General features: G+C 46.8%; 1 protein-coding gene across 1 annotated transcript in view; it reads left to right on the top strand.

Annotated features, from left to right (window-relative positions):
* Positions 1-19,641: 19,641 nt before the first annotated feature.
* The window catches only part of Rph3al (rabphilin 3A like (without C2 domains)), a 101,133-nt gene continuing 95,027 nt past the window's right edge, over positions 19,642-25,747 (top strand). Inside the window, 1 exon segment of the mRNA XM_051179982.1 lies at positions 19,642-19,707. The gene's annotated coding sequence lies outside the window, so the exon portion shown is untranslated.

The following is a 25,747-nucleotide window of genomic DNA, read 5'->3' on the forward strand; positions in this document are numbered from 1 at the left end:
ATGTGTCCAATTGGCAACTAGAGTCAAAGACAATGGAGTATGTCTCTCACATTGTTAAGTGCTAACTATAAACCAGTTGCCTAACAGTTGGTTAAACCCAAAGTTTGGCCCTGTTTGAGTCTATATGTATGATTTTTGTTTGTTTTGTGTTTTGATTAGAGGATGAACTTAGGGCAAGTTCTCTACCAGTGAGCTGTATCCACAGGCCTATAACTCTTATTTGGACAGTTGTATTCTTGGGCTGACTAGCTAAACTCTCAACCAGGCAGACTTATTAGTTAACTGGAAGGGCAGGAGAGATTGCTCAGTGGTTAGGGCACTTGTTATTCTTACAGAGTATCTGGGTTCAATTCCTAGCACACTCATGGTGGCTTACAACTATTTGTAACTCCAGTTCCAGACCATCAGACACCCTCTTTTGACCTCTAAGGATACTAAGTACACATGGCATGAACATACATACACATAACATAAAATAAATAAATCTAAAGAAGGAGAGTGTTAACTGGAGGCTGTCTTTAAATGGTGGTGCACACCTTTAATTCCAGCACTAGAGAGGCAGAAGCAGGTGGATTTCTGTGAGTCAAAGGCCAGCCTAGTCCACACAATGAGTTTTCAGCCAGCCAGGGCTTCATAGTGAGACCCTGTTCCAGATCCCAGGCCAGGTGACCTACAACAACAACAACCTGTAACTTTAATTCCAAGGGACTTGACACCTCTTTGCTCTGTGGTCACCTGCACACACATGACAGACACACAGACACTCAAATAAAACAAACTCTTTTGAAAAGAAAGTTAACTGGAAAAGTTTGCAGCCAGCCAGAAATGGATTGGTGGGTATGCTTGTCTAGAATGTACAAACCCTGGATTTGATTTTAGTCTCCTTTCAGTGTCCCCAAAAGTTAGTGGCAAACCGTGTTAAACATCTGGTCTTGGTGTCCCTCCCCCCCTTACTTTAAATTCAGTTTTGAGTTCTAAAGCAATTTTCTCTCAGTCCCCTGCAGTAAGCTAATGAAGAACACTGGCTTAATTTAGAAGGAGGAATGTAGGAGTGTGTATTGTTTCCAAGACTTCATTTTTTGGAACCTAGGTTGAACCCTCTCGCTCCTTGATGGACAGTATATTAGGTGAGGGGGCGTTGGGGTCAGGCTTCAGAAAGCCAGGGTTCCAGACAAAGCAGTGCTCCCCACCATTGCAGGGACTATGTGTTCTAGAAGGTTCCTGTCTAGATTGCTGTGCTCTGAGCTCAGTCTCGTCTGAAAGGAAATGAATTCTCTTCTGCTTTCTTTCTCTTTCTTTCTTCTTCTTTCAGTAATTTATTTAACTTTATTTGGTGTGCATTGGTGTGAAGGTGTCAGATCTCCTGGAAACGGAGTTATGGACAGTTGTGAGCTGCCACGTGGTTGCTGAGAATTGAACCTGGGTCCTCTGGAAGAGCAGCCAGTGCTTTTAACCACTGAGCCATCTTTTCAGTCCATCTTTCTTCTTTTTTTAATGTCATTGAATCATACAGATTAGTGACAGGGAATGGCCCAGTTTCAACTGGTCTCTGAACTGTCACAGTGCTTGTCCTTGTTAATGTCAAGGTCTGGGAGTGTTTGATCAAGGGGAAGGGACCATGGGTGAAGCTGGCAAAGAAAGGTCAGAGATGAATGTGAAATTATCTCCAGGCCCCATGGTAAGCAGCCAGGCTGTCTTGCAGCTCCCACAGCTGCCCGGTTCCAGGCTTTGTTTCCCCGTCCCTTTCAGAGCTGGTTGCTGTGGTGGCCTTTCTAATTCTGTTGCAGGGCTTTCATTTCCACAAGTGCTTCTCAGAGTCCCTTGCCCTCAGCTTAGGCATGTTGACTTCTCTCCCCTTGTTCTGACCATACACTTTGACTTGAGCTAAGCAGAAGCAAGACTTAATTCTCAGGAAGTCTCTGCCGGCGAACATGTGGGCAGTTAGATGCACACATCACAACCCCTGTGTGTTTCCATAAATGACAGAAACAGCTTCTCATCATCCTGGAGACTGAGGAGTTTAAGACAACGCCTGGGCAGATTCAGTGAGGGTCCCTTGTCTGCATCATAGACAGTGCCTTCGCACTGTGTTCACAGGATGGAGAGGGCCATTGTGTTCACATGGTGGGGAGGCCGATAAACTCCAGAGGACATCTTGGGCTTTTGTTGTTGCTTGCTTGTTTGCAGTGCAGGAAGAAGGGGTGGATGAAATCTAAGGCCCACGGAGCTACAGCTCTAGGGGACTTCTTTGTTTAATTTTTTTTTCTCCAGTGTGTGTGTGTGTGTGTGTGTGTGTGTGTGTACGTGTGTGCGCATTAGGTGTCTTTCTTGGTTGCTTTCCATCTTATTTTTTTATGTCATGACATTTCTTTCATTTTGAGATTATAATATGATTACATTATTTTCCCTTCCCTTTCCTCCTTCCAACCCCTCTCATTTACTCCTCTTCACTCTCTTTCAAATTCATGGCCTCTTTTTTTTTTTTAATAATAGTGTTGTTACATGCATATATGTATGTATATACATATATTTACAAATACAAATGCTCATTCTATTTAATATCACTCCTATGTATGTTTTCAGGGCCATTTGGTATTGGAAAATCAGGTGCTGTGCTTTTCCCTGGGGAAGACTATTTTCCCATTCTCAGCATTCCTCAGTCGCTGTAGCTCTTTGTGTATGGCTGAGTTCCTCATCTTTCCCCATCAACTTTGGGCTGTCCTTGTTCAGCTCATGTTTAGGTAGTCAGGTTGTGAGGCTTTGTGGATAAAGTTTTTGACATTAGTAGAGGACACAATCTCACAGCAAATTCCCTGATCCTCTCCTCCCTCTTCCAGAATGCTTTTTGAGCCTTTGGTGGGGGAGTGTTTTGTAGATGTATCCACTGGGACTAGGCCCCCAAATTCTGCATTTTGGTTGGTTGTGGCTTTCTTGATGGTCTCCATCTGTTGCAAAGGGAAGTTTCCTTGATGAGGGATGAAGACTACCCTTACGTGTGGATGTAAGGGCCAATGTTTAGAACTTAGTTAGGGATTGCGCTGGTTTGGTAAAGTGGTGATTGTAGATTCTTCTCCAAGATCCATGACTTTACTAGTCCTTCATAGTTAGCTATGTCTCTAGTATCAAGCATGATTTCCCTATTGTTAAGCAGGTCTTAAGTCCAATTATAGAGGTGTTGGTTACCACCAAGGTACGTGTGCCACTACTGCATTCTTAGAGTTATCATGCATGCTGGTTGTTGTGAGTCGTTCCAGTCATAGCTGGGTGGAACTGCTGGTTGCTTCCCTCCTTTGGAAGATTGCACACTTCCTACTTGTACCATGAAGCTAGTCTTCCGGTCAGTTCCAGCCCAGGAACCACACTGGTCTCTATGTCTGAAGTGCATGGTATCTTCAGCAATACAGATTTACCTTTCATTTCTGAGGGACAACCAAGGGCAATAACAATAGGCAGTATAAACAAGCATACTCTCAACAATTTATCTTTAGAAAACCCTATAATATATGTAATTCTATGTATAAATATAGGTGTATGATTTCAATGAAATTTTCTTATCTGGGCTGACAATGCTCCTTCTAAGGGCCAAACACTACCTAACAAAACCCCCAGTGCCAGGTATGAGAAGCTGCCTTTTGAGTTGTTGGTTAGGTTGTCCAAGAGACTCTCAAAACACCTTATTTTTTGAGAGTGGGGTCTCTTAATGAACCTGGAGCTTGTTGATTTTGCTAGACTCCTTTGTCAACAACCCCCAGAAATCCTCCTGTCTCTGCATTTACCAGCAGTGGGATTACAGATGGGCTCCACACTTTGTTTTTGTTTTTGTTTTTTCTTCATGGATGCTTGGGTTCCAAACCTAGCACTTTACCAGCCCCTGTCCATTCTTTTATAGGATCATTACTCTTGTCATAAGGACCCCACCCTCATGGTCTGATCACCTCCCAAAGACCAAACATCCTAGTATTGTCACCTTAGGGGTTGGGATTTCAGTGTGATCTGATCCTAGCAGACCCTCAGGTACCACCAAAATCTGCTGTGAACATCTTGTTCAAGTAGAGCTGCCACTGGTTGTGGACATGGTGGGTGTGCCAAAGTCACTTCTGTGGGTTGTATGCCATATGGGGACCCCATGTGGAAGACAGCCTTGGTCTGCGTGGTTTATTGTGGCAGTTTGCTAACACAAGATGTGAAGTACCTTGTTTTAATCTTTGCAGTGTTTGGCTGGTTGGTTGGTTTTTTTTTTTTTTTTTTTTTTTTTTTTTGAGACAGGGTTTCTCTGTGTAGCCCTGGTATACTCCATTTGTAGACCAGGCTAGCCTCGAACTTACAGAGATCTGCTTGCCTCTGCCTCTGGGATCAAAGGCATGAATCACCACCACCTGGTACCTTTTTTTTTAAATTTTATTTAATTTTATATAACAGTCCAATTAAATGAAAACAAACATTTATACACAATATTTGGGAATTTGGGCGTCGTTCTTTCCAAACTACTTCCTGCTGGTAAGGGGCGCTGTCTTGGGGGATTCGAAGAAGATTCAGATATCCTGGCTGTAGCACCTGGCACCTTTTTAGTGTGTTTCAATGATAGTGAGTTTGTCTTTTTGTTCCAGGGTGACAGGGTCTTGCTGTGAGCCAGGCTGGCCTGGAGCTTTTAATCTTGCTCAGGCTTCCTGGTTCTGGTTATTGGGAAGTGACACCATGCCCGGCTATTCTATGGTCTCTAAGTGGCTGAGGCAGAGATTTCCCCAAGGAAACCTCTCTTATGATTGTGTATAGAAGTGTCCCATGGCCTGGGCTGGCCTTAGACTCCCTCCCACCCATCCTCAGGTTCTGACGTCAAGGGGAAATGAGTCACCCTTGGTAGAATGATCAGGAAATATTAATAATTTAGCAACATGGAATAGCTGTGGATGCAGAGACTCCACATGAAATGGAAACTGCCATTGAGGACTCGAAAGTCCCCATCCAGCTCACACAGTGAGTTCAGGGTGGAAAGAACAGACCAGGGGACGGCCAGGATGGACTGCATGCTGCCCCTGCACTGTTCAGGAACCTGATGTCCAAAGCCTGGGCCTTTAAGAAGGACCACTGTGTGACATTATCAGATGTGAGCCCTAACAGATACAGAGCTGGGACCTTTAGGGTGGCTTTGGTCTGGGGGACAGACAGCACATGGAAACAAGTCAGAAAAGAGCACATGGCAGGAAGAGACTCAGCTGGAAACAGAAGCTTCTTGGGGTCCATGAGTGGAGAAGAGACATACTTCTAAAGCATGGCAGGTGGGAATCCCTGCAGGTCATTTGCAGGGGGACATCAGAAAGTAACAGGATCCCAACCCAGAAATGGCCATCCCAGGACAGATCTTTAGGAGTGAAGAGATTGAAGCCTGTGTGGGGGAAGGTCTGGGCTAGAAGGTGCCTGGCCCTCTGGTCTGAGGATGTGGGTGGAGCCCAGCTGAGAGACTCACAGGAAGAGGGCCCTGGCTGTTTTCACCCTGACCCTACTGCTTCTGTTCTCAGTGGCCTTCTGTGGCCCCCCGATTTCCTTCTTTTTTAAAGATTTTATTTGTTACAGTGTTCTGCCTGCATGTTTACCTGCACGCCAGAAGAGGGCACCAGATCTTATCTTAGATGGTTGTGAGCCACCAGGTGGTTGCTGGGAATTGAACTCATGACCTCTGGAAGAATAAATAGCCAGTGCTCTTAACTTCTGAGGCATCTCTCCAGCCCCAGGACCCTGAATTTTTCATCTGTCAATCTGTGGTATTGACGGTAGGTATCATGAGGAATCATACAATGGTTAGAAGAACTGCTGTCTGCCCTTGCGGGTGGGTGGCTTGTGTTAATGTTAGGGCGTCCTCAGTTTGTCCCAGAATTGCTGTGAATGGGGTTCATGCTCAGAACCGCCATGTGTGACTGAAAGCAGTATTGCATGGCCCCAGTGCTCATCTTGTTTTTGGGGCAGCTGAGCGCTGAGTCAGGCATGATTCTCAGCTTAATCATGGAGTTTCCAGAGACATTGCTTCAGCTTGGCTCCTGTTTTCTTTTATCTCTGTTTATTTATTTTGTAGCATTTAGACCCCAGATTTCCTTCAGCCCTCCTTGAAATAGGCAGTTGTACATTTGTACCAAATACATACATTCTCCATCACACATTAACTCAATATAAGTGAGAGTATCGCCTGCCTATATCCTGTGACTCTGAGGTAAAGCAGTAAAATGTCTGCCCTTGAGCAGGTGAGGGTGTGCAGCCTTCCCCATACCCACATTTGAACCCACAGCCATGTGCACTCTGTGCAAACATTCTGCCACTGAGCTCTGTCCCCAGCCTCAGTCCAGTCATGCCCTTGCTGCATGCCAGGCACCTTACTTGGTCCTCAGCAGATGCAAGACTGCTCCTAGGGATGTATATTGCAGTAGCAGGATCGTAGAATTCTGGGAAGCTGCTCCTGTGAGCTCTGCCAGTGTGTTCTGGGAACACGGACCCCAGGCTGCTGGTTTGGGCTTTAGCATGGCCTGGGGACAGTCAGCCCGGGAAGGACCTGGAAGTTCAGGTGGCAGGGTCTAACTGGGGATGTAGGACTGCCTGGGGAATCAATCTTGTGGGGCCACAGGAAGGACATACAGACAAGGTGTCCCTAGGACACACACACACACACACCCCCCCCCCCCCCGGCTACAGGCTCACCAGCAGAAGCACCCTAGTCATCTCATGCTACAGTGCTGTAGCACAACCACCGGAACCTGCCGGCTGCAGCAACAAGTGTTTATTTCTCAGCCTGTGAGTCAAATGAGGTTTCACCGATCTGGACTGTTTTCAGTGAGCTGTGGTGGGCTTGGCACTGTGAGTGGGTTTAAAAAAAAATTTATTCCATGTGACCAGTTTGTTTGACTTGGGGCAATGGAGTACAAAGAGCGAACAGCATGTCAAGTCATTGTACACATTGTACTCATGAGCATCCCATTGGCCAAAACAAGTCCCATGGCCAAACCTGAAGTCAGGGGACAGGGAATAAATTTCCCACCAGAAGACAATGTCAGGATGTGGCTATTTAGTATTGTTTCAGGCATGAAAAGTCGAATGCAGTAATTCAGCCTCCTTTGTTGTGTCATTCCTTCCCTGAGGAAATGTTTATTAGAAGATCCTGATATGCCAGGCTGTGTTGCTGCCAGGGAGAGAGCCAGTTCTTGTCTTCTGGGACTTAGATGTGAATAATGGGAGACTGCACTGACAGCTACATCTACCATTCATCATGCACTACATCTGTCATCATCACTACAGAGGAGAGTTACAGTGCATGAGACTACAGGTGTCTACGGAAGAAGAGATGGCTGAGCTCAAACGGAAGAGTTAAAGTTCCTTAAGAATCAGGCAGGAAAGTTGGATCTGCCGGTACACACCAGCAACTCCAAAGCTGAGGCAGGAGGATTACAAGTGCAAGGTTACCTTGGGCTACCTAGTGAGACCCCGGCTCAAAAAAATGTATCTGTGATATATAATATTTAAAAAAAGATATCAGGCAAGTAACCCTTAGGAAGTTTATACAGGGCTAGCAAGATGGCCCAGAGGGTAAAGTCACTTGTCACCAAGCCACATAACTCGAGTTTAGCCCCCCAGTTGTATGTGGTGGAAGGAGAGAACAGATTCCCACAAGTTGTCCTCTGGCCTCCACATGTGTACCGTAGTGTTCATGTGTGTATGCACACATGTAAATAAACAAGTGTTTAAACCAATACAGAAAAATTTAAGAAGCTTAGTGTTAGCCATGGAGTGAGAAAACAGTGTGGTGGTATAGTCAGTCACCAGGCTTCTGGAAAGAGTCTTATTACATCCTGAAAGGCTATCCTTCAAAATGAGGTTAAGGGGCTAGAGAGGTGGCTCAGTGGTCAGGAGCACTGACTGCTCTTCCAGAGGACCCAGAGTCCCAGCACCCACATGGTAACTCACAACCCTGGGCAACTCTGGGTCCAGGGAATTCAATGTCCTCTTCTGGCCCCTGCTGGCACCAGGCCTGCTTAGGGTATACAGACATCCATAGAGGCAAAACACCCAATCACATGGAATAAAACTTAAATATAACTAACACAAAGGCGAAATTAAAATTTAGATAACTTATTTTTTTTTTTAATTGGGAGCTGGGTGGTTGTGGCGCACGCCTTTATTCCCAGCACTCAGAAGACAGAAGCAGGTGGATGTCTGTGAGTTCACGGCCAGCCTGGTCTATAGAGCTAGTTCCAGGACAGCCAGGACTGTTACACAGAGAAACCCTGCCTAGAAACAACAACGCGCGCGCGCGCGTGTGTGTGTGTGTGTGTGTGTGTGTGTGTATATATATATATATATATATATATATATATATAATAAAAATAAAAAAGAATTGGCTAGGTAGTGGTGGCACATGCCTTTAATCCCCGTACTCAGGAAGCAGAGGTAAGCTGTTCTCTATAAGTTCAAGGCTAGCCTGGTGTACAAAGTGACAACCTAGTCTACAAAGTGTAACTCAGGACAGCCAGGGTTACATGGAGAAATCCTGTTCCCCCCCCCAAAAAAAAAAAACCAAGAAAGAAAAAAGATTTGAGAAAATTTGCCATTAGCAGTTATGACCTGTAAGACATTCTAAAATGAATCTGTGGCTGTACTATAGTGACACAAATCCACGTGAGAAAATAAAGAGCACCTTGCAAGTCATAACTACGTTTTGTTTATAATTCTTCTATCTGATTAATAAGACTACTGTTCAAAGAAACAACTACAAAACTGCTAATAGGCTTATGCCATAAAAAAACTAATTTGCATGACAGTAGTAAGCCAGAGGAGAGGGGAGGGAAGAAAATCATCATGTTTCACTTAGCAGGTACAGGCTCTGAGAAGTCCACTGCTAGGCGGTTTGTCACTGTGTGGACATCTTGGAAGGTGCACACTAAGACGGCTACAGTCTGATTGGGCAATGCGGTTTCATGGGACAGTTGTGGTGTGTGTGTGTGTTCATGTCGAAAGAAGCAACATTAGGTGGCACATGACTGGACTAGAGCAAAGCTTTCGTATTTTATTGAAAGCACGTCAGGGTTAATCCATTCATTAAAATGTTAATTGAATGGGCTGGGGATGTGCCTCAGTGATAGAGAATCTGCCTGTCTAGAGTACGGGTCTGGGTTTGATCCCTAACACCACACACACTGTAATTAAAATTATGATCTATAATTATAATCTCTAACCAGTTAGGAATTATCTTAAAATGTAATAAAAGATGATTAATGAAAAGTTATGTTAGAAAATATCTAACACAAGGGGCCTAAGGCCTGGCTACCTCACTGCGGTCCCCACTGGTGGAGGGAGAGAAACAATTCTTGAGGTCCTCTGTCTGACCTCCACATGCATGCCATGGGAAGCATGTGTGCATGTGTGTACACACACACTAAATGTAAAAGAGAGCTGACATGTCTATAAAATATTAGACAGAATAAACTTTAAGACAGAAACTGTGCCTGGGAACGTAGCACAGTGGTGGACTGCTTGCTTGGTCCGTGAAACACCAGTACTGCATCAGGGGTGAGAGGGGCCAAGGCCAGTTACTTGAGGGAGGATGTCCCAGTGGGTGGGATGCTCTTGGTACGAGGATGAGGGCTTAGGCTCACTCCCCAGCACCCATGCAAAAGCTTGGCATGGCCATGCACACCTGTAAACCCCAGTGCTGGGTGGCAGAGAAAGGAGGATCTTGGGAGTTCACTGACCTTACATCCTTTCCTAAATGGAGAACTTTGGATTCAGTGCAGACCTTCACCCTCAAGGGAATAAAGTGGAGGACAATAGAGAAAGACACCTGACGTCCTCCTCTTGGCCTCCCCATGTATGCTCTTGGGTGTGCTTGTGTGTATGTATGCACAGTGACTTGTGCACACACATTACATACACATTGTTACTGAAATGAATAAGGACATTTAAGGTGCTAAAAAGTCAACTTACTAGAAAACTGTAACCATAAATACACACACACACACACACACACACACACACACACTCACTCAATAAAAGACCCCCAAACTACAGAGAGCAAAATTAACACCAATGATGGGAGAAATGGAAAATTCAACAATGATAGTTGCAGACTTCCAGGTTTTTTGCTTTATTTTTATTTAATCATTATTATTATTATTATTATTATTATTATTATTTTGAGACAGGGTCTCACACTAGGTAGCCCTCACTGACCTGGAACTCTCTGTATAGACCAGGCTGACCTCAAACTCACAGAGATCCACTTGCCTCTGCCTCCTGAGTGCTGGGATTAAAGGCGTGTACCACCATACCCAGATGTTTCAATTTTTGGAACAAGGTCTTATTGTATGGCACTGGCTGGCTTTGAACTTACAATCATCTTACTTCAGCCTCCTGAATGCTTGGATTACAGGCATGTGCCACCATTCCTGGATTCAAGGTTCCATTTGCAATGATGGATTGATAAGGAAATAAAAGATTTGACATTATAAACCAACGAGGCTTAACAGACATCTGTATCATATTCTACCCACAGCAGCTGGATCTTCATAAGCTTACGTGGTGAAGCATCATCCAGAAGAGACTACATGTTGGCTAGAAAACACGTCTCAATAAATTTAAAAGGATTGAAGTCATATAAAGTATGTTCTTTAACTATACTGGAATGTAAGTTAGGACATCAAAGCTAAAGGAAATTGGGGAAGTTCACAATATGTAGAAAGTAATTTCCTCCAAATACCAAAAGGAGAACTCACTGGTGAAATTATAAAATGCTTTAAGGAGAAAGAAAAGAAATAGAGAGAGAGGAGGGAGGGAGGGAGGGAGGGAGGGAGGGAGGGAGGGAGGGAAGAAGGAAGGAAGAAAGGAAATGTAAAATGTGCTAGAGAGTTGGCTCAGCAGTTCAGAGCACTTGCTACTCTTCCAGAGGACCAGGGTTCAGGTCCCACATCAGGCGGCTCAGAACTGCCTGTAACTCCAGCCCCTGGGGCTCAGATGCCTTCGTGAGCACCTGCACTCACAGATACACATACACATAAGGATAATTAAAAATAAAAGAAATCTTTAAATCTTACAGAATATATAATTGTGGATGTCTATATTAAAAAAGGGAGAAAGGCCTTAGGTCAATAATCTTGTACTGTTAAAAACCAGCAAAGGGGCAGAAAACTAACCCCAAAGCAAGCAAAAGAGAGAAGTAATAAAGATTAGAACAGGGAAAAAATGAAATAGTGAATACAAAGGTCATGTATTGTATGACTCCATTTATATGCAGCACCCAGAATGTGCAAATCCGCAAGACAGAAAGTAGATCAGTCTTTTCCAGGGGCTGAGGAGAGAGACTGGAGTGACTGCTAATGCTTTTTTTCTGGGGCATTGAAAATGTCCTGAAATCCAACTCTGGTGATGGTTGCACAGCTCTGACTGCAGAAACCCACTGGGCTGTGAACTTAAAAGGGAGAGTTTTATGATTTGTGAATTGTATCTCCATAATGGTGCTAACAACAACAGACATTTTTGTTTTTTTAACAGAGATAATCAGGTGAAAGAGATTGCCATCAGGGTTCCTGCAGGCCTGAGGGAAGAGTGTGTCATTAAAGGACATAGCCGGCTCCAGGTAGGTAGGAAAGTTTTGGGTTTATACAAAAGCAATAGGAAACCGATGGAGTGATTTCAAGCCGGACTGGCCTTTTGAGAAGCTCCCTGTGATAGGAGCTAGGATGACCTGTCATGGTGTTGCATGGAGGATCTGGGGAGGTAGCTGCTATAGCCCATGCGCAAGGAACTGCCTTTCAAAAGGTCTGGTGTTCAAGGTCACCCTGATAGATGGAGACAGACCTGACAGCCTGCCTGGTGCACAAAATCTTTGCTTCCCCTGGTGCTGGTCTGAGCATGCCCAGGTCTTCTTTGCGCAGGGTTGCAGGGAGAGCAGGGAAATGTGTGTTGTATGAAGCAGGCTGCTGGGTACCTGTGGCTGACCTGGACTGGTTGCAAATGGTGATGACTGAACAGAAAGAAGACTTCACTATCCAGACATTGGAGCAGCTCACAAAAGCTGAGGATGTTTCCCCACCCAGATACTGGGAGACTGAATGGGGCTCATGTTCTAGAAGGAAGCCTGGTGTCTGCTTCCGTCTCAGGACTGGCTCCCTGTTCTCTTATTCTGTGACTCTGTTTCTCATATCTGGACACATGGTTCAGTCTCAACCCATTCCCCCAGCCCCCTGCTTTTGCTGCTGGAGATCTAACCTGGAGCTTCCTGCTTGCTCAGCATGTACTCTACCACTGAGCTATACCCCAACCCTCACCATCATCCCCCAATTTCTCAGGTTATTAAGGGAGGGACTTAGATGTGCTAACTTAGCTTGGGTAGGCCTGAGGAGGCTGGTCACAGTGTTAACTCAGAGCTTCTGAAGCCATGCTTGGTGGTGGCTAGGCCATCAGACTGATGCCAGGTTACCTTATTTTAAAAGGGTCTCCCTCACCCCTATTTGATAAGCTCAGCATTCCAGCCAGTCTGCCTGAGAGCCTAACTACACAAGGCTCTGTTACTTGAGTTCATTTGCAGAAGCAGCCTTTCATCTCTCATCCTCCCCCTTTTCAACCTTAACTGGGCAGGTTAAGATTCTAGAATGTCAGCTACCTTTGCAACCTGAAAAGAAAGGCCTGAGCTGTGCCCCCCTGAAAAACTTGTTGAAAAGGCCCTCAGTCAGGCCATTGTCTCCTTTTTGATATGCAGAGCCCTGGTGATCTTGGAATAAATAGGCTTATAACTGGGGGGCTGGAGGGGTAGGAACTGGCTGTGAAGTCTGGGAGGAGCACCTGCCCACACTGCCCTGCTGTTTGGTGCCCCAGCTCACCCTTCTTCCTCTGGCCCACAGGGGCTTGCATGCTGTGCCACCCTTTCTGTGGGTACACTGGGGTCAGGGGCTGCCGGGCCCAGGCCCTGCGTGCTGGGGGCCGCATCTCAGCTCCTAAGCAGTATGATTGATCTTGGCCGAGGTTTCCTCTCTTGCTGGGAGAAGCAAAGTGTAGAAGTCCTCTAGTCGCCACTGCTCTCAGACATCAGAGAGGGATGGGGGGGGGCGGGGCAGTCTGAATGCAGAAGCAGGCTGTGAGGGGCCCTCTCGCTTAGAATTCCTGCGGCATTTGTAAGGAAGCCGTGCAGTTTGCTGTCTCATTATTCATGGCCTGATGCTGTTGTCTTTCTAGAATGTTGCCTCCAATACTAATTGCCAGCCCTGTGCACGGAATCTGTATGGACACATGCAGCCACTAACCTCTGCATTTAATTTGTTGCTGCTGAGCGGAAGGAGTGGGACAGGCTGTGTTAGAGGCATCTAGTAATTGATAAAACCGCAGGGTGGCTGGGCAGGGACGGGTGGGTCATTTTCCCCTTCCCAGTAGAGTTAGCTGAAAAGATCTTTGGTGAATAGCCTGGCTTCTGATCGCTGGTACCCTGTTCCTCCCAGGGCCTGACTACCCCTACACCTTCAGGCAGAGACTGTGCCTTCCCTCTACTTTGTTGTTTTCCTCTCTGTTATCCATCTATATACTTATCTATCCACTCAGTACTCCATCATGTTGCACATATAAATTGATGATTCCTAGAGAATGTTTCTCCACATGTCGTATGAAGTAAATGTACAAAATATGTATTTGTAATAAAAAGATAAAGTAGGGTACCAGACATGTATATGGACAATAGTATGTGTACAGACATACATTTATTTATGTTATCTGTTTATATGAGTATATGTAATTAAATAGAAGCCCATAAAAGCAAGATCAGAAAAAAAATATAGGTTGACCGAAATGTTACAACCAGGGGGAGACTTAGAATATATATTCAGGCCACAGAGTTCAATACATTTTACTACATTTGAATCAGACTTTTAACTCTGATGTGTAATCAAGGCAGGAAGGAAGTATCCACGGCATGGTTCATGCGCTGTGTGAAGAGGACACCAAGCACGTTAGATCTGAAAGAAATGTCTCACTTGGGTGGTCACCTGTTGGAGCTTCAGTGAGGAGGAACATGTATGGTAGAAAACATATGGAAAGTGTATGTAATGCAGATGCTCTCCTTCTGCACCCTCAGTAGACATCACTAATTGATCACTTTCACTCTGAGATAAGGATGCCTCATTGCTCTTCAAAACGTAATACTCCAGCCAGACATTACTACTTAGAATCTACATGGTATGACACCCACTTTGTCTTCCAGTATAAGGGATGCTGGCAGTATCTGGGGACTGATGTGGGGGTGCTGAGTGGAGAGCCACCTTAAATTGTGGGGTGCTCTTTGGGTATGATGGGAAAGAGCTGGGAAACAGGCTTAGGAGTGACAAAGACCTTACCCCAGCAAAATGCATCCTGATCCCGCTGCACCCACCCACAGCAAGCAGGCTCTAGTCCTGCCATTGCCATCTGCTCTCCCATGGACCCAGATTAACCCTTAAGGAGGACTTCCTACAGCTAACTCACAGAAAACAAACAAACAAACAAACGCGTTTTTGTTTAAAACCTGTGTTGTAACATGTATTCATTGAGGTTTCTTTTAATTTGCAGTTGTGACCATTTTCCTTATTTCCCTCCTATAAGATTTTGCTTTCCTTTTCTTCTCTCCCCTTTTTTCTTTCCTTTTCCCTCTCCCTCGTCCTCTGTCCCTTCCTTTCTCTCGTGACAAGGTCTCATGTAGCCCAGACTGGCTTTGAACTCACTGTGTAGCAAAGCCTGACCTTGAGCACCTGGTCATCATGCCTCTACCCTGCTGGTGTTGGGGTTGCAGACGTGCTCCACCACACTCAGTTATCTTGAGCTGTTGTGTGTGTGCACACTCATTTGTGTGTATGAATGTGGGTGTAGGTGTGCTGTGGCATGCATGTGGAGCTCAGAGGTACCAGCCTTGAGTATCAGTTCCCACTCACCTTCCTCTTTGTTTGAGACATGGTCTGTTGTTTTTCCACTTACTACTCTAGGCTAGAGTGTCTTGGTACATATGTTAGATGACCTGTGAGTTTCCTGGGTTGATGTTGAGTACTAATTGTCAACCTGACAGGATTTGGAATCCCTGAGGAGATATGTCTTCAGGCATACTTGGGAGGGATCATTTAGATTATATTAGTTTCTGGCCATGCATATGAGAGATTATATAGATTAGCTTAGTTGAGGTAGGAAAACCCACCCAAATATGAACAGCACCATTCCCTGGGCTTGGGTCCTGGGCTGTGTAAAGAAAACAAAGTGAACTGAGCATTAGCAGTCATCTTCCTCCACCTCCTGACTGTAGATGCCATGTGACCAGCTGCCTCCAGCTCTTGCCATCAATCCTCCACCATGATGGACTGGACCCTTGAACTGTGAGCCAAAATAAACTCTTCCTTTTATATGTTGCTTCTTGTCAGTGTTTTAGGGTCTTCCTTTCCTATGATAAGACACTGTGACCAAGGTAACTTACAGAAGAAAAAGTTTATTGGCTTACAGTTTCAGAGGGTAAGTTACAACCATCATGGCAGAGAGCCTGGCAGGAGGCAGGCAGGCATGGTGCTGGAGCAGTAGCTGAGAACTCACATCCTTACCTACAAGTAGGAGGCCCAGAGCTAAACTGGGAAACTGGGGGTTTTTGAACCATCAAAGCCCACTTCCCAGGGACATATCCCTCCAATAAGGCCACACCTCCTACTCCCACCAAATGGGAACCAAGCATTCAAACATGCGAGCCTTTGGGGGCCAGTCTCATTCAAACAGGAGTTTTGTTGCAGCATTGAGATAAGTAACTTCGATATAGGGATTCTCCTGTCTCTGCCTCCCATTTCCCCTTAGGAGCTCTGGAATTATAGATGATTTCTCTGCTTTTCTGCCCTTTATGTGGGTTCTGAGGATTCAAACTCAGGTCCTCAGGCTTGCATGGTAAGTGATTTTCACTCGCTGAGCCATCTTCCCAGGCATCTCCTGAGCTTTTTAAAATGTCTCAGTCACTAAGTTAGCACCTTCATTTGCTATGTATATTAATTATCAAATTACTCATTTTTCCTATGTGAATTGTCGTTTATCATCTTTGCCTCCTTCTTGCAAACTTTGCACATTCGTAGATTAAGTAATTTAGCATTTGCCTTTCTGTTTAGAGGGTGAGGAGGCAGTGTTGACAGAGACTGGTGCTCTGATTCTGGGCCTGACAGATCCTGGCCCCAGTGTGTTAAACCAGGAACCCTCAGGACTCTGCTAAGGGGTGTTCATGTGGGCCAGGCTCCTTCTTTCTCAAGATCATTCTGGATGCATCTAGAAGACCAGGGATGGTCAAAGGTAGATGACACAGTCTCAGTGTACAAGCTGGGAGATGGGCCAGGTCTGGGATGGGCTGGGACAAGATCTCTCTGGGGGATCATTGGAGACAGTCAGGTATAATTTGAAGAGAGTAGATCACACAAGGTGACAGACGCACCACCCAGGGACCACAAAGAAAGCACATGGAGCAAAGGCTCCTTTTGGACCCCATGGCTACAGCAGAAGAGTAAAGTCAGCCAAGGAAAGGACACTGGAGATCGGAAGGAAGGTAGTCTCTGCCCTGACCCTCTGGGCCAGAGTGCTGCTGAGCCAGGTCTCAAAGGACAGTTAGCTGCAGGAGAAGACGGCTCTCCCTTGGACTGAATCAATTTAGCATGCACGTGTGTTCTACCGCCTCCTCAGTTCTGCATAGGTGATTTTTCTCAGAGTTCATGATTGCAAATAAGGACCCAGTTGAAACTACCTAAAGCAAAAAATGGGACCCCATGAGCCTGGCAACTTGAGAACCATAAAAGTGGGTCAGGGTTGGCCACATTCAGTGACTAACAGTATCCTCAGGAATATTTACCTCTATTTGTTGGCTCCCCTAAGCATCATTTCCAGGCTGGCTGTTTCTGAGAGGTGGCAAGGTGGCTGCAGGATTTCCCACGCCAGCACCGTTGGCACCGCACCGTTTATGTCCCACACTCCACCCACTGTTCACTTCCCATGAGGCTATTACCAGAGCTCACTGTCATAAAAGGTATATTTCTCAGTAACCCAGGGAAGACATACCTGGTTCACATGCCCAGGCCTGAGCTAGTCACTCTCCAGCAACGGGAGGAAGATGGTGGATATTTTAATAGGTCCTCAGTCATGTCCACCCTTCAGAAGGAAGAAGCATGAGCCAGTTTATCTTTTCCAAAAGGATGACATGATTACATAACCCTGAAGAAGGAAACTAGACAGGCAAGATGGATGCCCATCACATAAGGCCAGCAGAGGCTGGCCTTTGCTTTGCTAAAGGTAGAATTGTCTTTGCAGCCCAAAATGCATAGCTGTCTGGACCTTGGTGCTGCAGGATTAAGGCTGCTTAGCAATGTGGTGGCATCCCCACAGTTCTGGTTCACACAGAGTGTGATACTAGCACTCTTCACACCTTCCTGTAAGGGGCATCGTCGACTTCTCTTGGAGGCTTCCCATCTTCCCGTACTCCTAGCTTTCCTATCTACTTCCCTTGCATGGAAATATCATGTGCAATAAGCAGCTCTGTGCAGGGGTGGGGTGGAAGTGGGGCAGCTTTTGCCTGACATGCTTGTGTCCTAGGATACTGGCCCCAAGCACCACGTGTCCTCTGGAACCTCTCCTTGCTGGGATTAGTCTCATTGGGACGCTCATCTTGGCTCAGATCTTGAGCAGATGTTGGTGTCACTTGTGGCTTGTGAGCAGGCCCAACTGGTGGGTGGCCTTGCAGGGGATAGAGCAGCCAGGCTGGGCCCTGACAAGGACGGCACCCCCATATGACTTCTGAGCTCAGTACATGCCTACCACTGCTTCCAGGTATCACTGTGGTGGGGCCTCTACCCCACTTCTTCCCTTCTTCCGCCCTCCCCCTCGAGGTGCTTCACTGAGTTTTTGTTTGTCTCTCTCCATTTTAGTGTTAGTTGATTTTCTCTTGCTGCTATAACAAATACCCAAGAAAAACAACTTAAAGGGGGGATTTGTTTATCTGAGTTCACGGTTTCAGAGAGTTCAGCACACCGTTCTTTGGCCCCATAGATGGAACATCATGGCAGTGGAAGTACATGGCAGTACTTCTTGGTGGGCAGCATAGAGAGGGGAAGGCAATGCAGGAAGGGACCAGGGCAAGATGTATCCCCCAGGACATAACCTGTGGGCCTTCTTCCTCTAGTGAGGCCCCACCTCCCACTTAGCAGCTCACTCTAATGCCTTCCGGTTTTGAATCTTTGGAGGGATTAGTCCCTCAGTAAGTCAGAACCCCCATGATCTAAGCTCTCTGGAAAAGCCCTACATATAAGCATCATGAGGTTGCCTTCCTAGCCCAGCTTCTTAACCCACAGCCTGCCAAGCAAAACTGCCTCCCTCTTTTTTGTTTCTCTGTGCTGGGGATGGAACTTGGGGTCTTTGCATACTAGGGAAGGGCTCTGCTGCTGAGCTGTATCCCAACCCATTGAAATGTATCACATCCTAAACTGCAGACTCTTTTTCTTCAAATGGAGTCTTACCTGGAAGGCTGAGTTGTACTGGCTGAGGTTGGTTTTTACTTTGTTTTGTTTTTTACACAAGGTCTTACCATGCAGCCTGGAAACTCAATGTACATATCAGGCTGGCCTCAAACTCACAAGAATCTTCCCACTTCGCCCCCCCCCCCCCAAGTGCTGGTATTAAGTCATGTATCACCACACATGGCTCTCTGGTTGGGCTGGAAATCTGCCCATTCCTCTCCCGCCTACCACAGCATCCCTGAATCATATCAGCATCCTCGGGCTCCTTGGAACCCCATTTGAGTAGCCCTGGTCTCTCTTCTCAACATTTGTTTTTATCTCCATGGGGATAAGGACGCTGTGCTTTTACCATCAAAACATTTTCTTCCTTTACTAGATTGTTTGTGCTATGAAAAGGTCAATAGTGAGCCCTTTGTCATCCTCCATCCTCTAATGCAGAATCTGACTGGACCACGCTCTCTCTTCGCCAGACCTGTCCTATTGCCATTTTATTCTGCTGGCTGCCTTTGGGAGGCTGACCTTCTATAGCACTGGTCAAATTATGAGGGCTTCAGTTTACCTTCTTCCCAAGAAATCACAGTCAGAGACCCCACCCACTGGAGACTGGGAGGCTCTGTGATGCTCACAGCTTAGGTCCCACCGTAACTGATAATACTTTTGAGAAATGTTTAGAATCTATGCCCTTTCTAACAATAACAGACAAACAAGCCCTTCAGTGCTGGCATGTGGGACATGCTTATAACTCCAATTGCTTGGAAGGTTGAAGCAGTAGGACTTGGGTTCAAGGCCAGCCTGGATTATACAACAAGAGTCCATTTCAAAAAATGACATTTTTTGCAATTTGTTTGAGTCCAGACTGAAAACACATCCCCCAGAGGATGTAAACCTTCCCCCAACCGGGGCCCTGCTTTGGATGGGAAACACCCTGTAATTGTCTGCCTGCTGCTGTCACTGTGGGTCTTGGTCTTTGGTACAGTCCTGGTGGGATGCACAGCCCAGCTTCCCTGCACTAGGGAGAGAATCCAGGCCTGAGTTTGGCTCCAGCTGGGCCTTCTACCAGAGCTGTTACTTATTGAGTTAAGTCAGAGTGGTTCAAATGTTGATGTACAGCACCTGGGTCGCCCTTGACAACCACCGGAGGGAGGGAGGCCCTCCTTCTGCTGGGGCTCTGTGTAATCTTCTCGCCTGGGCCCTTTGCTTCCTGGTAGGTACTTCTCGCTCTGGGACTCTGAGGACCCAGGAAGGAATTTTTGTATGTCTTGCCTGGTTAGTGCCTGCAGGGGCTTTTCCAGACTTTGCTGTGGGGAAGGGTGCACTATGCTGGGAAAGTGTTCGGTAAATTGTTCATAGAGACTTGCTTGAAGTGGAAAGAAAGCACAGCCGGGAGTCTCCGCCTCAGACGCTGCCTGCATACTGTCTATACCATCCTTCATACTACTGTCCACCAAGGACAAGACAGGTTCTTGGGCAATGGCTTCTGGGTTTTGGTGGAAAGTTGGACAGCAGGTGGACCAAGCAGAGAATGGGGCTAGACAGCCGGCAAGTCACACTCCTCTGCTGGATGCATACTTCTGACAAGCCTAGCTCTGTGTAGGAGAGAGATGGAATAGGATGTCTGTGCCTGGTGTTCACTTGTGAGCATAAAACTGAAAAAAAAAAAAAATCACCCAGATAACCACGAGACAGGGAAAAATCCCAAGGATCCCGGAGACTAAAGTAAATACACAGAGAAAAGCTGTGTTTCTTAGAATATGTGTAGCTCTTCAAGTGCCAGAGAGATGGGCTTTTAAAGCATTCTGCCGATAGATTTGCTACTCTGGTTGTTTGCTTTACCATGCTGAAATTTTAACCCAGGACCTTGTATTTTAAGGTATATTAGAAATCCCCCCATTAGCCTCTCTTTATGCAAATGATGTGTTTCCTACGGTAAATATGGAAAGCCTCCTTTGAAAACAAACTTGAGTAAAAGCATGAATTAATAAAGGAAAATACGAAGTGAAGAATAGTCTCCCAGCCCGCTGAGCTTGGGAGCAGCCTTCTAGAATGCAGCGAAAAGGAAAGGGCTGGTGAAAGACTGAGGTGGGCCCCAGCAGGGGCAGGACCATTGAGATGGAGCTGCAGCGGAGAGGGAGACTGGATTCATGGTGTAGTCCATTTGAACTGTAATGGATAAGACCTGCAGGGACTGGAGGGAGAACTGGACCGACCGTATCATAAAGAACCACCAGTCTCAGTGTGCAGACTTCAGGAGGCTCGGGAGCTGGTGAAGGAGTTTGGAGGAAAGAGTGGCTCATGCTTGCCCTTGAAGAGTCTCTTCTGGGATGAGTACAGGACTCGCAGTCAGGGTGACCAGGCTGAGGTCACACCAGGCCATAGTCCCATAGCTCATCACCTGCTGACTTTGGCTTGCAGCCCATGTATCAGAAAGAGTCAGGTCTGAGGCGGATGAGAACAGCCTGGGTCCAAAGGCAGATGTCACCAGCCAGGGTGACAAAGGCTGCTCAGTGTGGTGGTAGATCAGAAGCTGAGGAGGGTGGCCTGGAGCTGGGGGCTGTCTGGGATGTCCTGTTCTGGATGTTCTGGGAGAAGGATAGGGAGGAGGGGCCCAGCAACTGCCCCTGGTGCCTCCTGGCCTAGCACAGAATGTTCTGGATTGCTGTAAGGGAAGTAGGTGGGGTGAGCTGAAGGAAGCTCTTCTGCGGCTAGACCAGGAAGTGTGCAGTTTCCTGCCTGGGTTTGGTTCAGACGGCCCTGGCCGACAGCCCAGGGTCAGGGTTTCATTCATCAGCAGGCCCTGTGTGCACCCCGGTCACCTCTAATTTGTTTATTACTGTCCCATTTCTGTTTACAACCCCAGGCATTCAGTCTTTTCCTTCGTGGGCCTTCTCAGTGCCAGGCAGCAAGCGGGGTCCTGCCTAGTCCTGGTGATACAGTAGGTGGGCTGTAGGGATCCATTCCAGTCTGCCTGCCTGTGTTGCTCCTAGCAGCCAAATCACAGGTGAATCTTCTACCTGGGAACACAAATCATTGTGCTCCTCAGTGAATGTGGGGGCTGTCCCTGCAGGGCGCAGGGCTGGGAAGGGCAGGTGCTCAGTCCTGGGCAGCAGCATTTGGAGGGCTGATTCAACAGAGGGCTGAGATATAAGGGAGACAGATGTTGGCTTAAGCCTGGGGTCTGTGCAGGCCTGACCATTCATTTTGCTGGAAGATGTTTTGGGGAGTGGATTCCTCGGGGTGGGAAAAGCATTCTTTTCATTTTCTCTTTGCATTCTTTGGATCTGTAAAATAATTTCAGCATCTAAGGGGATTGGTCTGGAGCAGTGGGTCTCAGCCGCCTTCATGTTGTGGTGATCCCCAACCATACACTATTCCATTGCTACTCCATAACTGTAATTTTGCTACTGTAATGAATCGTAATATAATTATCTGATATGCAACCCCCAAAGGGTTCATGACCTACAGGTTGAAAACTGCCTGTGTAGACATTTGCTCTTGGGGATGTTTTGTGATCACTTAGCCACCCCCCCCCCCCAGGCCTGGATGTTGAGTGACAAGTGACATCCTCTCTAAGCAGCCTTACTTCTGGGGAAGCTTGAGAATCAGGGTGCCCTTGCTATTTTCATAGCTCTCTGGGGCCCCTGCTCTGCCCTGAGTTGGTGCTAGGAGCCCTGTGAACTCAGGCCGGTTCAGTCACTCCCCGGTCCAACAGGTTTCCTTCCTGCCCTCCAGTCTGGCTCTCTGCTTTCCTTTCTGGCTCAGCGATCAGGAGGCCTCCAGCAGTCTTCTTCCCTGGCACCTCTGGGAGGACACTCTCAGGAAAGTCAGCCCACTGCCTGATGCCTGCCAGGCTCCTGCACTTCAGGACAGCCCTCCCCCTCCTTCTCTGTAGATCCTGGGGCTGCTGGGCAGGATGGGCAGTCTTTGGGCCTTCCCTGTTCCGAGTCCCAGCATTTATTCACATAACTGTCTGGTTCATACCAGATGCATACCATGCTCCCTGCAATGCATATTGAGTGTCCACAGCAGACACACACTGTAGAGGTGACCTTCCTCCCTGGGACCTTGTGGAAATTAACAAGTAAACAAATGCATCTCTGAATCCCTAGGGAGGACATGGTGGGGACCCAGCGGACATTAGAGAAATAAAGACACAAAGTATTCCTCATCAAGAATAAGGAGGGCCTATTGGCCATCACCATAAACATTCTCAGAATGTGGTGACAATGTGGAGGTGTGTTGATGACAGACAGGACAGTCATTCTGGGAAGATTGCAGTGGGTTTGTTTTTGCGTGTGGGGCAGGGAAAAAAGAGTTTTTTAATCAGAAAAGTTTGAAGTTTATTTTCTTTTTTTGAGAAAGATTTCATGTAGCCCAAGCTGGTCTGGAAGTTGCTAGGTATCCCAGGCTGGCCCTGAATTTGTGATCTTCCTGTCTCTGCCTCCTGAGTGCTGGGATTACAGTCATATGCCACCATGCCTGACTGTGTGATTTGCACATTGATATGTGCTGTATTGTTAAAAAAATACACTTCCAGAAATGAAGTGAAACGGAATAAATTTAAGATGGTGATCATCTCATATTTTTCAAAAGCTGCATCAGAGACCACGCCACCCAGCCTGTCTTTTTAGATATGTTTTGGGGAGGGGCTCACAAGGAGTTACAAATATGTTATAGCACTAAGGTTTCACAAGCATTTTGTCAGTTCTGAGGCTCCTATCTACTGGAAGACATAAGGTGTGGATGGACCTTGTAAATTAAAAGTAAAGCTTAATTGGGTCATCAGTTGGCACACACTAGCATGAGCCTACCCAGCAAAGTAATGGCATTCATTTCCTAATGCTGGGTATGCGATTTGCTGTGTGACAAACCTCCTAGGGAAAAGCTTGTGCCAAAAGCAAGGCAGGAACCAGGAGATTCTGATCCAGGAGCCTGTAGGTTCTGACCCATCAGCCTGCCAAAAGTAAGGCCTCTTGGAAGGACTGAAAGTTCATGGAAAGAGGAGCCTGTGACTCAGAAACAAGCTGAGGGCCCCTCCCCCAAAAGGAACCTACCCTAGAGAAAGGACCACATGTAATATGGGGTAAATGGCTTGCTACTTCTCTAGGATGCTGTAGGATGAAGACTAAAGAACAAAAGGCTAAAAATTTGGGGAAATGATACTCTGGACTTTCAAAGAGGTGGGTTCAGTGCGGTGGCCCTCCCACATTCTATGGGGACAGTAACTGGCATGTCTGAAGGTCGAGGATGGCAGGGAGGAAAGAACAGCAGGGACAGCTTGTCCTTAATCTTTGAGGGCCCAGATGAAACACATCTGGGAAAGTTTGATTGCCATGACATGATGCCCAGATGAAATCCTTGTTTGTATGTGCTTTTAGACTTGAACTCCTGGCCTTGAACATGCTAGGCAAGTATTCTACCCATGCCACATTCTTTTTGGGGGGAGGGGCTTTCTTTTGTTTGCAGGGCTGGTGCTTGAACCCAGGGTGTTGTTCATGCAATCAAGCCCTCTATCACTGAGCCTTATCCTTACTGTCCCCCCCACCCCTTTTATTTTGAGGCTGGGTATCTTGAAGCTGCCCAGACTGGCATGGAACTTAATGGGTAACTTAGGCTGCCTCTGCTCACCATGAACTTTTCTTTCTTTTTCTTTTTTGAGACAGGGTCTCACTATGTAGCCCTGGCTGACCTAGAACTCACTATGTAGTCCAGGCTGGCCTCAAAATCATAGAGATCCACCCACCTTTGCCTCCCAAGTGCCCAGAACACAAGTGTAGGCCACCATACCCAGCATGAACCTTTTTAAACAAACAAAAAACTTTATTTACATGTATTTTATGCTGAATCGTTTCTTCTGTTGTTCCTGGGATAGCTTTTGTTGTGTTGGCTCCTCCTTTGGTTTGGGACAGTGTGTCTTTTCAGTGAGGTTCACTCTGTGTGACAGGGTGCTCATGGATGCCAATTCTTCCTGGAGCTCTGTGACTATAGAAGTGCAGCCCCTGGCTTTGTCTCCTCGAGATGCTGAGCCAGAAAGTCTGCATGCATCCAAACCCTGACATCAAGCTGCTGCCTTTGCAAGCCTGTGAAGCAGACATGGGAGGGGGCTGCTGACCCATTGTCCAGCCCCTGTGTCCAACTTGGGCACATGGCTTCTCTGGAATGGTCTGGGGTGCTTCTGTGGAGTGACATCTTTTGCTTAGGTGGCTTTTCAGGTATGTATGTTCTGGGTTTTGGATGGCCCAGGTATTTGTGTGTGTGTGTGTGTGTGTGTGTGTGTGTGCGCGCACGTGCATGTGTGTGGTTTTTCAAGACAGAGTTACACTGTGGAGTCCTGGTTGTCCTGGTACTCACTCTGTAGACCACGCTGGCCTTGAACTTAGAGATCTGCCTGCCTCTTAATCCCAAATGCTGGAATTAAATGATTGCTCCTCCACATCTGGCCTCACAGGTGTTCTTAAAGTGAATAGCTCATGATTTTGTGGGGTTTTCAGGGGGAAGTAGGGGACAATTTTCACAGGTGTCCTGGTTAGCTTTTTGCCATGTACACACAAATGAGAGCTATCTGAGAAGAGGAAGCTCAGTTAAGAAAATACTCCCCATCTGGCTGCCTCGGGCAAGTCTGTGGCCCATTTTCTTGATTAATGCTAGAGTGGGAGGGTCCAGGCCACTGTGGGTGGGGCCACTCATGAGCAGGTGTTCCTGGGTACTACAAGAAAGCAGGCTGAGGATGTGAGGTGGAGCAAGCCAGCCAGCAGCGTTCCTTCATGTCCTCTGCATCAGTTCCTGCCTTGAGTTCCTGCCTCAGCTTCCCTCAATGGACCATGGCCTGGGTGTAAGCCAAATAAGCCCTTTCATCACTTTCTCACAGCCATAGATGCCCACCTAAGGCAGTGGTCGCCTCAGGCTACTTATGGCCGGAGCCTAGCAGTTAAATGTGTTACTTCAAGGTGATGAGGGAAAAAAGAAACACCCTGCAGTTATAGACAGCTAGAGTAAGAGTAACAGTTATTTAGAGTGGGGTGTGTGTGTGTGTGTACATAAGACAGAACAGAGAGTTTGGTTGTCTGCTCCCTCCCCCGCCCATTTTTTCTTCCTCTCATCCTTCTACCCCCAGGCTGACCCCAAACTTACTTTATATAGCTGATGATGACCTTGAATTTCTGATCTTTATGCCTCTACCTCCCAAGTTCTGGGTTCTGGGTGGGGCTACAGGAATGCTCTAACAGGCTGGGTTTATATGGTGCTGG

Source organism: Phodopus roborovskii, unplaced genomic scaffold (genome assembly GCF_943737965.1).
Source record: "Phodopus roborovskii unplaced genomic scaffold, PHOROB, whole genome shotgun sequence".
Classification (NCBI taxonomy): domain Eukaryota; kingdom Metazoa; phylum Chordata; class Mammalia; order Rodentia; family Cricetidae; genus Phodopus; species Phodopus roborovskii.